The following is a 15,761-nucleotide window of genomic DNA, read 5'->3' on the forward strand; positions in this document are numbered from 1 at the left end:
GGTTTCCCAACAGAGCAACATCTACATAAATCTCATCTGTCTTGTTTATTGTGATAAGGTCCAATATGTCTGCTGTTTTTTTTCTTAAATTCTAGTGGTGTTTAAGAACATAAGAAAGTTTACAAACGAGAGGAGGCCATTCAGCCCATCTTGCTCGTTAGAAGCTTATTTATCCCAGAATCTCATCAAGCAGCTTCTTGAGAGATCCCAGGGTATCAACTTCAACATTACTGGGGAGTTGGTTCCAGACTCCCACAATTCTCTGTATTAAAAAGTGCCTCCTATTTTCTGTTCTGAATACCCCTTTATCTAATCTCCATTTGTGACCCCTGGTCCTTGTTTCTTTATTCAGGTCGAAAATGTCCCCAAGTTGACATTGTCAATACCTTTTAGAATTTTGAATCAGATTGCTGTGTAGTCTTCTTTGTTCAAAACTGAAAAGATTCAATTGTTTTAGCCTGCCTGCATATGACATGCATTTTAAACCTGGAATAATTCTGGTCACTCTTGTTTGCACTCTTTCTAGAGCAGCAATATCACAGTATACGAGAGTGGGATAATAACCAGGTGATAGTGCAGAGAGAATACATGTTTAAATACTGAATTAAAGGCAATTCATTAATATGGGTAATGGTTTTACTTTAATGAGCACTCTTAGTTACAAAACGTCTCCCAGCCGAGTTCAAGATCACATAGACAATACAACACGCAACACCGTTCTCTCTTTAATGAATTTCAGCAAAAAGGAAAAGACAAAACAGAAAAGAAAATGAGTATCAATACAACACAAGTCAGTATAATAATCTCAGCAGCAATAACATTCAGATAATATCTCAGCGTCAGTGTAAATATCAATTACATGTAAAAGCAAGCATTCCTCAAGTGTCTAGAATGTGTCTTTGTATAAGAACTAACTAATATGAATATGCAAGCAGGGTAACTGTGTGCGAGTCAGTAAATATTTAAAAGGAAATCAAGATTATTTCTACATAAGATATTACAAAATCGTACTTAAGTCTTTATCAAAAAAAATGTTAATTTACATATGAGACAGAGACAATTCACAACTACAATACCCTTTAATTTATTCTTAACACAACTCTAAAACTTGCCATTGAATTTCATAGATCATGGTCATTATTCTAGCTGCCAATTGTTTTCATGAAAGATGAAAACATTTGTTATAAAGCAAACCTTTACCCAACTGCAGTTCCTGTAATTCAACTGGGGTACATCCCTACAGTAAGTCAGGGTCGCAGTATCACAGGGTCTCAGTGGTGACAGAATCCTGGCAGTTCAGTGGCTGAAGGGTCCAGTGTGAGGGGTGAGTGGCTGTAGTAAGGTCTAGCAGATGCAGTAAGGCAGGGTCGCAGTATCACAGGGTCTCTCAGTGGCTCAGAGCACACAGTTGGAAGGGCTGGGGGCCGGAGGTGAAGCCAGGGGTGGGTGTGAGGTCCAGTTGCTCAGGGCTGACCTCCTGGGGCGGGCGGAAGTGAAACTTCTGCAGGAGCATGGTGAAGAAGAGGAAGAGCTCCATCTTGGCAAGGGTCTCTCCAATACACAGCCTCCGACCTGGGGGGGGGGGTCAGAGGATTACCGACTCATACTGCAACACACACACTTCAGGATTAGTAAAGTAGCTGTAAGACAGTAACATACCGATTTGTATCCTGAAATGGAAGAATCCAACGGAAACAGGTTGTCTACTTGCTTTTCAATAATAAACTTTCCGTATTGTATTAGTCGAATAATCTGCACCTGCATGTCTTCAGCTGAATCTGAAGGCTTTGTAGCGATTGTTACTTGTTCTATATTCCATTAGGAAACTGGTTGCTGATTGCACCTCTATTGATAGCAGTTCCCTTTGCAGTTAAAATGCTGGGGTGGAGGGGGGTTAGCCTCAACCCTGTCTAACCTGGTCCCTGCTCCTCCGACACACTGACCTGCCGAGAAGGGCATGAAGGCGTCTCTCTTGACAAACTTGCCCTGCGTGTCCAGGAAGTGGTTGGGGTTGAACTGGTGAGGGGTCTCCCACTGTGTCTTATCAGACAGCACGGAGGAGAGCAGCGGGATCACCGGGGTACCCTGGGACACAGACAGACACACATTTACAGAAAGGTAAAATACCAAAGCTAACCTAATGAGACAGGCCTGAACTGTCAGCTATACCAATGAGGATACATTACTGTACATTAATATCACTCCTACATTACTTGATATTGCAGTATAAAGAGGAATTATTTGGTAGTAAGACAATTGACGATTTGCTAAAATGTGTCAATTTCGCTTTTGGCAAAACCTCATTCCAGACAGAGTACTACTCTAGGAAAGAGCCAACTGTACTTATGAATTGGCCTCTTCAAAACAGAACACACCATCTTCCCTATCTATCTCCACCCTTGAAGCTATCACTAGGTCTACAAAAAAGGGGTAAAAAGGGGGCTCAGACTTTCTTTTTCAAAAAAACAGATTTGCCAATTTAAATAATGCACTGATAATACAAATAACAATAATACTAATTACAAAGAGGCTTGCTGGTTTGAGATGGGAATGGCACTTCCATATACAGTGCTCCATGTTGACAGTACAGTCTTATATCTTGCTGTAGAAGAGCTCTTCACTATTTTCAATATTTCAGGATGTTTTGATGTGCAAGTCAGTGAGAAATAGAGGGAGCACTGCATTATATGATGAGTGTTTGAAGTTGGCCATGGAGGAGCTGCAATGCCCTCAAACAGCCCTTGTTGGTTTATTAGTCTGTTTTCCATTTGAACAGGAATTTGCATGATGAAGGTGTGGACCGGACCAGCCCTATACACTCCGTCTGGCTCACCTTGGGTATCCTGTACCCCCGAAAGGTGGTGTCCCCTGTGGTCTCATGCAGCAGGTTCATGGGCACCACGTTGCCCACTCTCTGGATCTCGTGCAGCACGGCGTCCATGTAGGGCATGCGCTTCCTGTCCTCGGCCTGCGGGGGGCGCTCCCTCCCAATCACACTCTCAATCTCCTCCTGGACTTTGTCTGTTAACAGGGAGGATTTACAAACACACTGCAATTACTGAGATGAAGAGGTTTGTGATTGAGAGGACCCAGGACTGACTGGCAGGCAGGGGGGGGGGGGGGGGGTCAGTTCAGGATCAGTGAGGTGGTAGGAGAAGGTCAAATAAAATCAGCAGCACATGAATAAATGTTTAGGTATTTTTTCAACACACAAGCTGTAGATGTTTCACAGTAAAACAGGTTTAAAAGGCACTGCATATCAACAAGACACTCAGTACTGCATCTCCAGCCCCGCCCCACCTTGTTCGCTATATTTTTCAAATATCTCTTAATAGTACAAATCGATAAATCATGTCCTGATCACTCGTTTTATCACCAAACTCCTCAATAATGCGATCCAAGCTGTTATTTTATTACTATAACATCTAAAAAAAAAGCTCTGCATATGTCTGATGTTCTTTGAGCGCTGGATGCGGAAGCAGCTATCTTGTTTGTTTATGTCCATGTTATCTATGTGGTGTCAGGTCTATCAGTATTCATGAAATACGCCTTTTTTTTCAGCTTCTCTTGGCTCCTATCGGTCTCACTCAGCTATTGAATGGTTCTCGGCTTTTTCTGAAGAAAAAACGACTAGAGACCTGTTTTTTGCGTCTTTGATGATGTCGGACAGGGTCCGACATTGGACCGGAAAGGGAAAATTGCCATGTCGGACCAAGTCTGACATAGGACCGCAAAGGGTTAAAGGTTGATTGCCCATTTTAAACTCTTCAATGACCTGCAGAGTTTCCAGGAGAGGTGGTGTGTGGGACAGGCTATGTTCGGTCAGGGAGGAGGGAGAGCTCACCGATTTTACAGAAACAAAATTCTTTAACTGCAGTCTGCTTTAATTTGTTTTAGGCTTTCTTTTAAATCATTTAGAGAAAGTAGTGTTTTTAGGATTTCAATACTGATGCTCTCTGCCTGCAGCCACTGCCCCTCACCTTCCAAATAAATCAACTAGGACTGAATGGCAGGCAGGGTGTTCAGGTCAGGATTCATTCAGTCACTTTCCCTGAAGTGGGGGTACCCACTTGCTTACCCTGAATGTGGGGGTACTTCATCATGAGCAGCAGCCCCCAGCGCAGGGTGGTAGAGGTGGGCTCAGTCCCTGCACCAAACAGGTTCCCCACGGTGGCGGCCATGTTACCCTCATGGAAATACTTGTTGGAGTTTCTGGCCTCCTGTAAAACAATGAAGGGCATTGGTGACTAAACGATACAACCTATTGCAGGGGCAGTTCTATCAATATATGTGTGACACGCAGAAACTTGTAATATCAATAAAACTGATCAGCAGAGTTACTGGAGTTAACCAATAACCTGGAAAAATGAACATTAAAACACTGAAGTGTTGATACAACAAACGTGTGTGTTTTGTAAAATATGTTTAGCACAGTTGTTATTTTACCATGCTTCTCCCATGGTTATACTGTGCATTATCATAGTTTACCCTGGTTTGCCATGTTTATGAATATGCTTTACCACACCTCACTATTCTTTACAATGCTTCCCTATGCTATATTACACTTTGCTATGCTTTTACTATAGGAACCCTTTATAAGGGCAGCATTGCTGCAGTAGTGTTGGTTACTGTGCAATCTGTACTGTATATGTAGATGGTAACACACACACTGCAGTGTCCATGCTATAGTGTGCTACTTTCTATATCTGAACTGTTCAGTTCTGTACAGCACCTTGTAAACTCTCTAGTCTTGATAATGATCAAAGTGATATGATCAGGAGTGCATCCTCATTCACTCCCATTATATTCAGACCATTAACAGGAGTGATATTGAGCTGGTTTCACTGTGTGAAGGCTTTTCTACTAGATAGGCAGTAAAACTGCACTTTTAATGCACTAAGACCACACTGCTGGTCCCTGATAGAGGCTCTGCTGTGCTGATATTACCTCTTCTCTCTGCCTGGAGATGAACGTGTCGATGAAGCTCCTCAGGTCATTGCTGTCCACACTGTCTTTACAATCCTTATATGCATTTCTAAAGTACTCCTGCAGCATTATTCTGTTTGTTTGCACCTTCTACATATACATATGTACATATGTATATATATGTTATACAGCTGAAAGACAAGGAGGAAGAGGGAGAGTTTAATGGTGAAAATGGCTGTAATGATCCTCTATTAAAAGGATTACTGTATTACTCTACCCCAGGGATCTACCAACCCTGGTCCTGGAGAGCCCCAATCCTGCAGGTTTTATAGATTTCTTTACATCAGTGGCTGAAGATACAGAGCACATGTTAATCTTGACTAATGAAACCAATAATTTGTGCAATTATGCAACAGAGCTCGGTTGAAACGAAAGCACCAGACCCAGTAGCTCTCCAGGACCAGGGCTGGAGACCCCTTCTCTACACAAGGTCGAATTGAAAAAGCTCTAGTCTCTGAACTTTTCATAACAAAAATAACCAACAGAAATTCAGCCACGAGTGGTATAAATCATTATCTTGACAGCGGCGCTGTCATTTAAACTGTGTGGTGTTCAGCACAGGAAACAGTTGTAAAAAAGGCGGCTTTGTAGTGGAGGAGGGAAAACCAGTATGCACAGCATGCAGGATTCAGGTAACAGTGGTGGGAATACATCCACCCTCTTCGCCCACACATGTGTATCATGCCCTCACTGGCAGAGGGCAACACTTTCCTCAGCCTGCTGGCATGCCACCTAGACCCATCCTGGACCTGAAAGCTCGCTGGTCCAAGCCGTCGGCCAACACGAAGTGGGCAGGACCAAAAGGATTGCAGCTTGTTGCCTCAGCGAGGCCGCTTCACTCTGACACAATCCAGGACCTGTATTACAGATGGCCTTGTTCCGTGTACTCTGTCGAACCTCTGCTTCATGTGCGGTTGGCTCCATCCTGTCCAATGGCAGTTGTAGCTCACGTCTCGTCATCAACAGTGCTGGCGAGACCCCGATGGTAGTGTGTTGTGCTGGGCTACCCTGTAGTACATAAGGGTTTGTAGTAGGGCCGTTTGGAATGCACAGCCTTGAGCTAGACGTACTTGAATGCCATTCTTGAGGGTTTAGTTAAACCTCTCTACCCCTCCATCAGCTTGGGGATGGTAGCCTGCAGGTCCCGGCAACATTACTTGAGCTTAACAAAGCCCAGATGACCCTCATGTGCCATATTCAGCACCCGTTCTTGCAGCACGCTTGGCATCACTGTGCAGTGACCCCGGGCCACACAGAAATCATTCCAGCAGGACAGCTCTTCATTGATCCCGAGATACTGATGTCAGCTCCTCCACCACCCGGGATGGCCAGCCCTCGGCTATAGAAGCACAGGGTGCAGTGAAGGGAGTCCTCATCTGATGCCTGCCGGAGCTATAGGAGGGACACCACGTCCTGGAGGGGTCCATGTAACAGCTGGATCAGGTCGTGCTCGTTGTCCTCGGACTGAAGTCCGTGTTCAGGAGCTATAACTGATCTGGATAAAAAGGAGCTAGAACTGTTTGCTTACGATTGTAAGTCGCGTTCAGTTTGAGAATTAATCTTTTATGCAGGACTTTGCAAAAGCTTTCTGGAAATCTAAATATTTAGGGTTCTTTACCTTGAAGGCAACAAGCTTATTAAAATGAATGAGGTGCACCTGTAAAGTGTGAGGGGCTAAGCAGGTATAAAAGAGGGCCGATTTCCATCAGCAGTCAGTTCTACCAAAGAGCTCAGTTGACAGACTTTTGCTGCGATATCCCAAAACTAGGGCTATAGGGACGTACAGTACAATCTACACATTTTATTTTGAAAGTCAGTTATTTTGGATCTCTTGATGTATATTTTGTTATTTGTATTTATTCACTGTAAATATTTGCAAAGTGGTTTGCTACATAGGAACATGGACATTATTTCCTTTTAAGCTAAAAGGGACCCCGTGACAGGTGTAGCAAATAACTCCAGCATGGAGTAACAAATGCCACGAGGTCTGCTGGGTGGATCAAGGGGACCTGGAGGTATCAGTAGAAGTGGGGAGTGAGCTCATCAGCGAAAAAAAAAAAAAAAAAAAACCACTTCAGGTTTGTGTGTTGCACACATGCCATTAAAATGCGCTGAAAACTAATTAACGAACGGCTGTAATGCAAATTCAGTTCAATTACCGTATTCCTTCCAATTTAGAGATGCAGCCTAAATTTCTTACCCTCAATTTGAGGAAAAAATAAAACATTGAATAAATATGCATTGACAAAGATACAGCCTCAATTACGCATATGGAGGCAGTTTGCTGCAGTCTACTATCACACAGAGCATTACAATTATGTGCTTGTACCAAAGGGGGGTTTGTTACACACGTGGATCTTCACTCTACAAGACTGAGGCAGACACTGAACAAGACACAGGGCATTGGGTGTTGACACGCCACACAGATTTATTATCAACAGCAATGGTAGCCCTAGCGCCCATTGGTGTAGCAATGGCCATGCAGCAGCAGCACCGAGCTGTAGCGGAGACGCTTGTTGAGCTCTGCACAGCTTTCCCGGGCATGCCCCCCTAGCCAAACCAAACCTCCCGGCCAGCTCAGCGCCGACCAGCCCACCTGCTCAGTTAGTTGCTTAGCAACGCATCTCCTGTTGTGTGTCCTTCACTGTTGTCTAAATTCTGTGTAAAAACAATTCTACACTGTGGTTTGGTGAGATTTCATTAATGTGACTCCAGCTTTATAAAATCAGACCTGAATGCAGCAGATAGATTCTCTAATCACTACACTGTACCTGTGTCTTGGGGCTCACAATGAGCTTCATGTTCCCATTCAGAATTCTTTGCATATTCAGGAACTGTGCATCGCTGTAGTCGAAGCGGTCTCCGAACATGATGGAGCAGATTATGTTGGAGACAGCAGAGTTGATGATGATTTGGGGGTCAAAGGGTTTGCCTTAGAGTGTGGGAACAAGAAAAGCCATCTGTAACGTCAAAAGCTTAATAAGAATCATAAAACTACAGAAACAAGGGCAAGTAGGCGCTTCTGCTAGTGCCTTCAGAAGAAAGTATTTATGGCACTACAAGAAAGCAGTAGCCGAAACATTAGCCTTCTTTCTTCAGAGGAAGGCACTACTTGACTAAGTCACAACAGAGAAGAGCAGAATGTGACACACAGACCGGACACCGATTTGTTAAAACTTTAACAGGCTTGGGGGGGGGGGGGGGGGGGGGAATACACAGCTGCAGAATCTGGGTCTGGTCTGTGTTTTGTGGCCACTGAGGGTCAACCCTTTATCTCTGCTCTTGGTTTGGTCATCACCTTTGTGGGACTGGAAGACCTCCACCAGTCTCTGGGACTCCTCGATGATCCGGTCCTCAGTGGTCATCTTCCCCATCCCTAAGGCCCGCAGAGTGGAGAGGGTGAATCGACGCATCACCTTCCAGGATTCCCCCTTACCGAAGGCAACACCTGCGGGAAACATGAACACAGCGCCATTGCTACAGTGATACAACGTTCCCACCATGAAACCAGCCTGAAACTCAAAATCAACCTGGAGCTGCCTGCAGCCTGGTCCAAGACTACAATATATAACCTGATCTTATAACAGAGATCAATGATGCAAGACATACAGCAGTAAGAACCACCACATAAAACAATGAGGTATTTCCTACATCCTCTAGGGGCAGAGTGTGGCAGGGGGACAGGTTAATGGTTACACTCTGGTGGATCAGCTTTGATGATTTAACATTCAACACAATGATACAAAGTTAATCTAAAACAAGAAAAATGCTTCAGTTAAGAGAATTGGAGTGTCACCAAGAACAGGACAAGCGGAAAAGCTCATAAGTCTTCAAATTCATATATTTTTCCCCAAAGAACTGATATTTAGGCATCAATTGTTTTTTTTCCTATGAAGTTCATACTAACAATTGTATTCAAGAAATTTATTTTTTCAAACTACACCCAGTCCAGCAACAGGCTTTATAAACCTCTTACCATTCCCGCCTTTAGAGAATATTTCTGTAGTGTGCGTCTGGCCTCTCTCCAAGAAGTCGTCTGCTTGGGTTACTAGAGCCTCATTGACCGCCTCATAGCCTGTCAAAACCAGGTACTTCTTGGGACCCATGTGGAAGGTAAACACATTGCCGTACGTCTCCGAGAGCTGGAGAGAGAAAAGGAGGAGCGTTGACTCTCAAAGCATTAGCAGGGAAGCTTGTCTACTTGTTACAACTTCACATTTATGTGGCAAGTTCCACTCATTACAGTGGCGTAGCGTCAGTAGTGAATTAAGAAAATGTGTGCCAACATTTGTGCTGCTCCCAGAACTCTTCCATTGTTTGGATGCTGCGCTGCCTAAAGGTTTGTAAAGCGCTTTTAAAAATATCTTCCCATCGTTCCAGTGAGGATGACAGGGATTTTCCTCTCTGCCAGCCCGTTGCTCTCATGTTAGTCATGTGTGTGCTGCTCAGAATCTCCTTTGGCTAGAGCTACGAATTCTTGTGTTGTTCTGAAGACAGCAGCCGGTAGGAGCTGGGAGGTACCTTCAGTTTTTATAATTTTTTGTTTGATGCATCATGAAACAATTGCCAGGTAGCCAAACTTTTTAAAAATGTATTCTATATTAGCATTTTGTGACATTTGCATTATATTTATCAGTACCAATTCATCAATGTGACATTTTGAATTCTAACCTGAAATACTGTACTACTATTATGGCTACCAACAGACTTGAGATCATTTTGTAGTTTTTGATTACATGATCTTAATGTTATGGACCGATGCCGAAATCGGGGAGTTTCCAAAATGCCTGGGAAGTTCGAAATGCACAACTGCGGTTGGCAGATGCCGAATTAGCTTAGAATTTGATGTCATTTTGGCATCTGCCCTGGCTGGTCAACTGCCCACAGACACCCAATTGGCCAAGCACCGCTGGGGTGGGGAGGGTTTGAGTTGACTAGAGCTCCCTCATTTCACAGAGCTCAAGCAACTCCTGTAGGTTCAGGGTGTTAACAGTTTCCAGCTACATTGAATTCTCCGATCAATGTGTTAGTTGGGCTGTGGCAGCTCTGGGCTCTGTAAAAATGAGCAACGATATAATATATAGATTAAAAAAAAAAAACTAAGCCTATTTCATTTTTTCCTCTTTATACAGGTTTTCAGTCACCAGCATGTCAACTTCAGCACAAAGCAGCTTCTCCACATTTGACTCCTAGGCCGGGACCGGATCAAAACTTTGACGACCCACCAATCACACTTTACAAAACGGAATGTTATCGCTTTTTGGTTTTACGAGTAGGAGAAATTGGATATTTACAAAAACAAAAAGCGAGAACATTCTGTTTTGTAAAGTGTGATTGGTGGGTCGTCAGTTTTTTTTTTTTTTGATCAGGTCCCGGCCCTAGCCTGCTCTCTCAAACAGCAATTTGAACACTATTTAAAAACAAACACATCTGTTGTGCTACTGACCCCATTATTACGGCTGTGAAAGAACCATTGACTTTTTCGTGAGAACTGTCCGAGTCCAACAAGGCCTGGATCAATATTATTGCGGAAAACACTTGGTATCTGTTAATAGTTGATTTGTCTCTAGAAATATGCCGAGAAAGTGAGGGCACAGTTAGGTAGCCAGTTTTAGTATATTTAATATGGTTTTATTGTTTTACTCTGTACTAGGCTTACCATTGTTGGTATCCTAGCAGCTGGTATGTTAACATTTAAAATAAGAACTCAGCTTGGAGTGATTGAGCATTTGTCAATTCCTGCTCTCTCAAAAGGTTGTAGGAGCTCCATGACACAGAAGCTATCTTGCCTAATGAATATGTATATTTTGTATTTGCACAGTAAAATTCTCAATGAAGTTATAATTCTGAAAGCTTAAGGAATACTTGTTAATGTATTTCTGCTGTTTAATACTTGGTGTAAATGAACTAATAATTAAGCACATATGAGCTTTTACAAATCGTAGACACTAACCTGAAAATGAATGTATTCCATAGTAAAATGACTAAACTTAACATTCATTCTAAAATATATAAACCAGCATTCCACAGTAGTAAACTGCTAAATAAAAGTATGCAACCTATTTAATAACTACATTTAAGATTAATTATAACATATAGAAACCATCATTCCAAAGTAGTAAACGGCTGCCAGATAATTATCGTAAAATTACTTTGTTTGTTTAACAGTATAACATCTACAATATCACTGCAGCAACTTTGAGAACAAGAAAGTCCTAAAAATGATTTACAATATTTATCGCTCTTATATGGCCCTTCAATTTGAAGATATCAGTAATTGGAAAGGATTACTAACTGCAGTACACTTAACTCTCAGTCTATAGTTCATTAACACAGCATAGTGGAATGATCACAGTATCACGGGAACTGTAGGACTGTGTTGCACGTGTGGAAACTAACAAAACCGAAACTAAAACGCTTTCATTTAAAACTCATTAATAGACAAGCAAGCACTGGCATAATCAGCTTTTTTAATAACGTGCAGAACTAATTTCAACATAGTTGTTTAAGGACTTTGCGATATCTGCACGGTGGACAGTAGTATCTACACGTACCGATAACAACAATCCAAAGCAAATTTGCACCATTGTTACAGAATTAACAAGTATCGCAAATAATTTTGGCTGCGACTTAATTAACCCCTTGTTAAAAAAAACAAAAAAAACAACTAACGAACCCACAAAATTGCTTAATCCAAGAGAGAGCAATCATACAAGTACCCACCCCCCATACAAAATATACAGTAATCTGGTTACCTGGTTACTATCTGGCCACCTCTCGCGATAACAGGAATGAAACTTGTCCAGCTCAAGTAATAACTGGAGCAACACAATTTTAACCAAATTGCGTTGCGCCTTAACTAGAGTTTTGGAAAATTCAGGCTAACCCGGGAGCTCTTGAGTGCACTCGAGTTGCCATGACATCCGACACATTCTTTCCAGTGTCCAGCGCGCGCTTCTTTAACCTGTGCTGCACACCACCAGTCTGGCACAGGGCGAAATCGCACACTGTATGCCACACTCTGATTGGTGGAAGGATTACTGGTGATCCAATCCAAACCGACAATAAAGCTAAAATTAATTCCACTCCAAAATGCCCCGTTATACGGTATGTAAAAGAAGAGATTGAAAGTAAGGCTGGTGTTTCTTATGCGGTTCACTTAAAACCGGACATTAGGGCGTCCGGGTTTGTTAATTCCTGCCACCTGGACACACAGACGCAATTCCCGGACTGTCCGGGTCAAACCGTACAGGTGGGAACCCTATCAACGCCGAACGCGTGCATGCATGTTCTTGTCAGTCTGCATGTTATGCATTTTGCATTGTACATTTACAGGTGTCATTACTAAAGGAACCAGAAACGGATGCCTAAAATACTTCTAAAATATCTAAACTTAAGGCCAATAATATATATTTTTCAATTTCTAAAGCCTTGATGTTAAATCAGTAAAAACCTACCCAAACTACCCACTTTAATCCTGATCTTAATGCCCTGCCTGGTCCCCAGTGCCACTCACCTTACTCAGCGTTTTGTGCGGCCGGTGCAGGTCCAAAATGTTCAGGTTCCCAATAACAGGTAGAGCCGGCGGGCCGGGGGGGAAGTTGTAATTAGACGACTTGGAGGATTTCGAGTAAAAGTATAAAAATATAAAACCAGTTAAAAGTAAAGCCAGTGACACCGTGGCGGTGTGTGCTAGGAGCAGGCTAATCAGAGACATGTTTGTCAGGCACACAGCCACCTGGGCTCTCTGTTAATTAGCTCAGCGTTCAGAATAACGCTCCTGGGTTTGGGCAGTGTTTAAATAGAGCAGCACACACAGTGGGCGTGGCTTCAGAAGGACTTCATCAAGGTAAAGGTTGTTGATTTTTTGGAATGATTTGCAGCATTATAATTAGGGCTTCTAGTTTTCTGGTTTTATTTGTGATCACGTGATGTCCCTTTAAACATATTTTGAGCCGATTCGCTTTCTTAATCAAACACTAATTACCAAAGTAAGTTCTTTCTTTTTACCCTCATTATCTTGATTGAGTTCACAAACGACGTGCATTGATCTCACCTGATCCTATTTGAACCTGCATTTTGTTCTCGCCGAATACACCTTTTTCACGCCAGACTCAAATAAAATGAAAATGACATGGTTAGAAAATAAAACACATGTTATTATGTTTAAAAAAGAAATGCAGAGATACATCGACACCTTCAATTGCTTAAAAAAAAAGTTGAGTTATAATACCCTGGGGATGCTTGTATAGTTAATGTAATGTACGGAGTTTGTAATAATACAGTTGAGTTATAATACCCTGGGAATGCTTGTATAGTTAATGTAATGTACGGAGCTTGTAATAATACAGTTGAGTTATAATACCCTGGGGATGCTTGTATGTAAGCAGTAGGGCTTCAGGGTGTGTGATATACTCTATTATCACCACGCCCCAGGTGCGTTGCAAGGCACGAGGCGGAGCCGAGTGGCTTCATCTGCTTGATTCGTTATACTTCTTGTAATTCTTGGTTTGTTCATTGCATTTTAAAGTAAAATATTACTGCCCATTTTCATCATGACAGCACAAATGGGTCTGCCTTGAAATCACACAGACCCTTCCTCGCTAGACCTGCAACAGTATCAGGTAAGACTGGAGTGCTGTATTTTTAACAGGAGGTATCCATACCAGATTTGTGCTTCACAGTGGCGAGAAAGATGTTATTTGCATTATGGAATACCCAGTTACTTATTTATTCTCCGCTATCCAAAGAGACTCAGGATTCAGGTTGATTATCAGCTCCAGATATTTTAATCAATGCATACAAGGGAAGAGTCAGCAAAGACTGTTAACACAAATAGAGTTACATTAGATATGTATACAGGATTTGTACAAGCTTGAAGATGGGGTGTGTCTGGTGCATTTTACAGCTGTGTTATCAGAAAGCTCAGTAGGACAACAGATAGGCTATAGCCCAAGATAAGATCAAAACAGAGCCATTGTTATCAGAGGTGATGGCCTAGGCATGGGGTCTAATGTTGTTCAGAAGTTTGAAGGTTAACTGTTACCCTTAGCTGATGTAATCACTGTCTGTGATAGACTGAAAAGCATTTCATATTCAGTTACATATATACAGTGCCTTGCATAAGTATTCACCCCCCTTGGACTTTTCCACATTTTGTAGTATTACAACCTGGAATTAAAATGGATTTAATTGGGCTTTTTACCATTTGATTTACACAACTTACTTAACACTTTGAAGGTGCAAAATATTTTTTATTGTGACACAAAAGTTACTTAAACAAAAAAAAAGACATTTGTTGGTTGCATAAGTATTCACCCCCCTGAGTCAATACTTGGTAGAAGCACCTTTGGCAGCAATTACAGCTGTGATTCTTTTTGGGTAAGTCTCTACCAGCTTTGCACATCTGGATCCTGCAGTTTTTGCCCATTCTTCTTGGCAAAATTGCTCAAGCTTTGTCAAGTTGGATGGAGACCGTTGGTGAACAGCAATTTTCAAGTCTTGCCACAGATTCTCAATCGGATTGAGGTCTGGGCTTTGACTGGGCCATTCTAAGACATTCAGGTTCTTGTTTTTAAACCAGTCCAGTGTAGCTTTGGCTGTGTGTTTAGGGTCATTGTCCTGCTGGAAGGTGAAACTCCGCCCCAGTCCCAGGTCTCTTGCAGACTGAAACAGGTTTTCCTCTAGAATTTCCCTGTATTTGGCTCCATCCATCTTGCCCTCAATCCTGACCAGTTTCCCAGTCCCTGCCGATGAAAAGCATCCCCATAATCTGATGCTGCCACCACCATGCTTCACTGTGGGGATGGTGTTCTCAGGGTGATGAGCAGTGTTGGCTTTGCGCCACACATAGCGTTTTGCGCTAAGGCCAAAAAGTTCAATTTTGGTCTTATCAGACCAGAGAACCTTTTTCCACATGTTTGCTGTGTCTCCCACATGCCTTTTGGCAAAATCCAAACAGGATTTGATATGGGTTTTTTTCAGCAATGGCTTTCTTCTCGCCACTCTTCCATAAAGCCCAGCTTTGTGGAGCGTCTGGGTTATAGTTGTCCCATGGACGGTTTCTCCCATCTCAGCTGTGGATCTCTCCAGCTCTTTCAGAGTTACCATTGGCCTCTTGGTTGCTTTTCTGACTAATGCCCTCCTTACCTGGTCACTGAGTTTTGGTGGATGGCCTTCTCTAGGCAAAGTCGCGGTTGTGCCATATTCTTTCCATATTCTTTCCCAACCCTGATTGGTGCTTCTCCAGAAATTTATCCAAGACTTGTTTTGATAGCTCCTTGGTCTTCATGATGCTGTTTGTTTAGATATGCTCTCTAACAAACTCTGGGGCCTTCCAGAAACAGGTGTATTTAATCTGAGATCATGTGACACTTTAATTGCACAAAGGTGGACTCCATTCAACTAATTATGTGATTTCTGAAGGCAATTGGTTGCACCAGAGCTTATTTAGGCATGTCACAGCAAAGGGGGTGAATACTTATGCAATCAAGACTTTTCAGTTTTTTATTTGTAAATAATTTTGAAAAATATGTAGATTTTTTTCCCCACTTCAACATTAGGGACTATTTTGTGTAGATCAGTGACAAAAAACCCTAATTAAATCCATTTTAATTACAGGTTGTAACACTACAAAATGTGGAAAAGTCCAAGGGGGGGGGGGGGGGTGAATACTTATGTAAGGCACTGTATATATCGTCAGAATTCAATAGTTTTCCTCTTCAGATTCAGACTCATTCAATCTCATGCACACTTGGGTTTCCCAACAGAGCAAC

General features: G+C 42.4%; 1 pseudogene; it reads right to left on the reverse strand.

Annotated features, from left to right (window-relative positions):
• Positions 1–712: 712 nt before the first annotated feature.
• Positions 713–12,879, reverse strand: LOC117414090 (cytochrome P450 2K1-like; annotated as a pseudogene).
• Positions 12,880–15,761: the final 2,882 nt, after the last annotated feature.

The sequence above is a fragment of the Acipenser ruthenus genome, chromosome 25 (assembly GCF_902713425.1).
Source record: "Acipenser ruthenus chromosome 25, fAciRut3.2 maternal haplotype, whole genome shotgun sequence".
NCBI lineage: Eukaryota > Metazoa > Chordata > Actinopteri > Acipenseriformes > Acipenseridae > Acipenser > Acipenser ruthenus.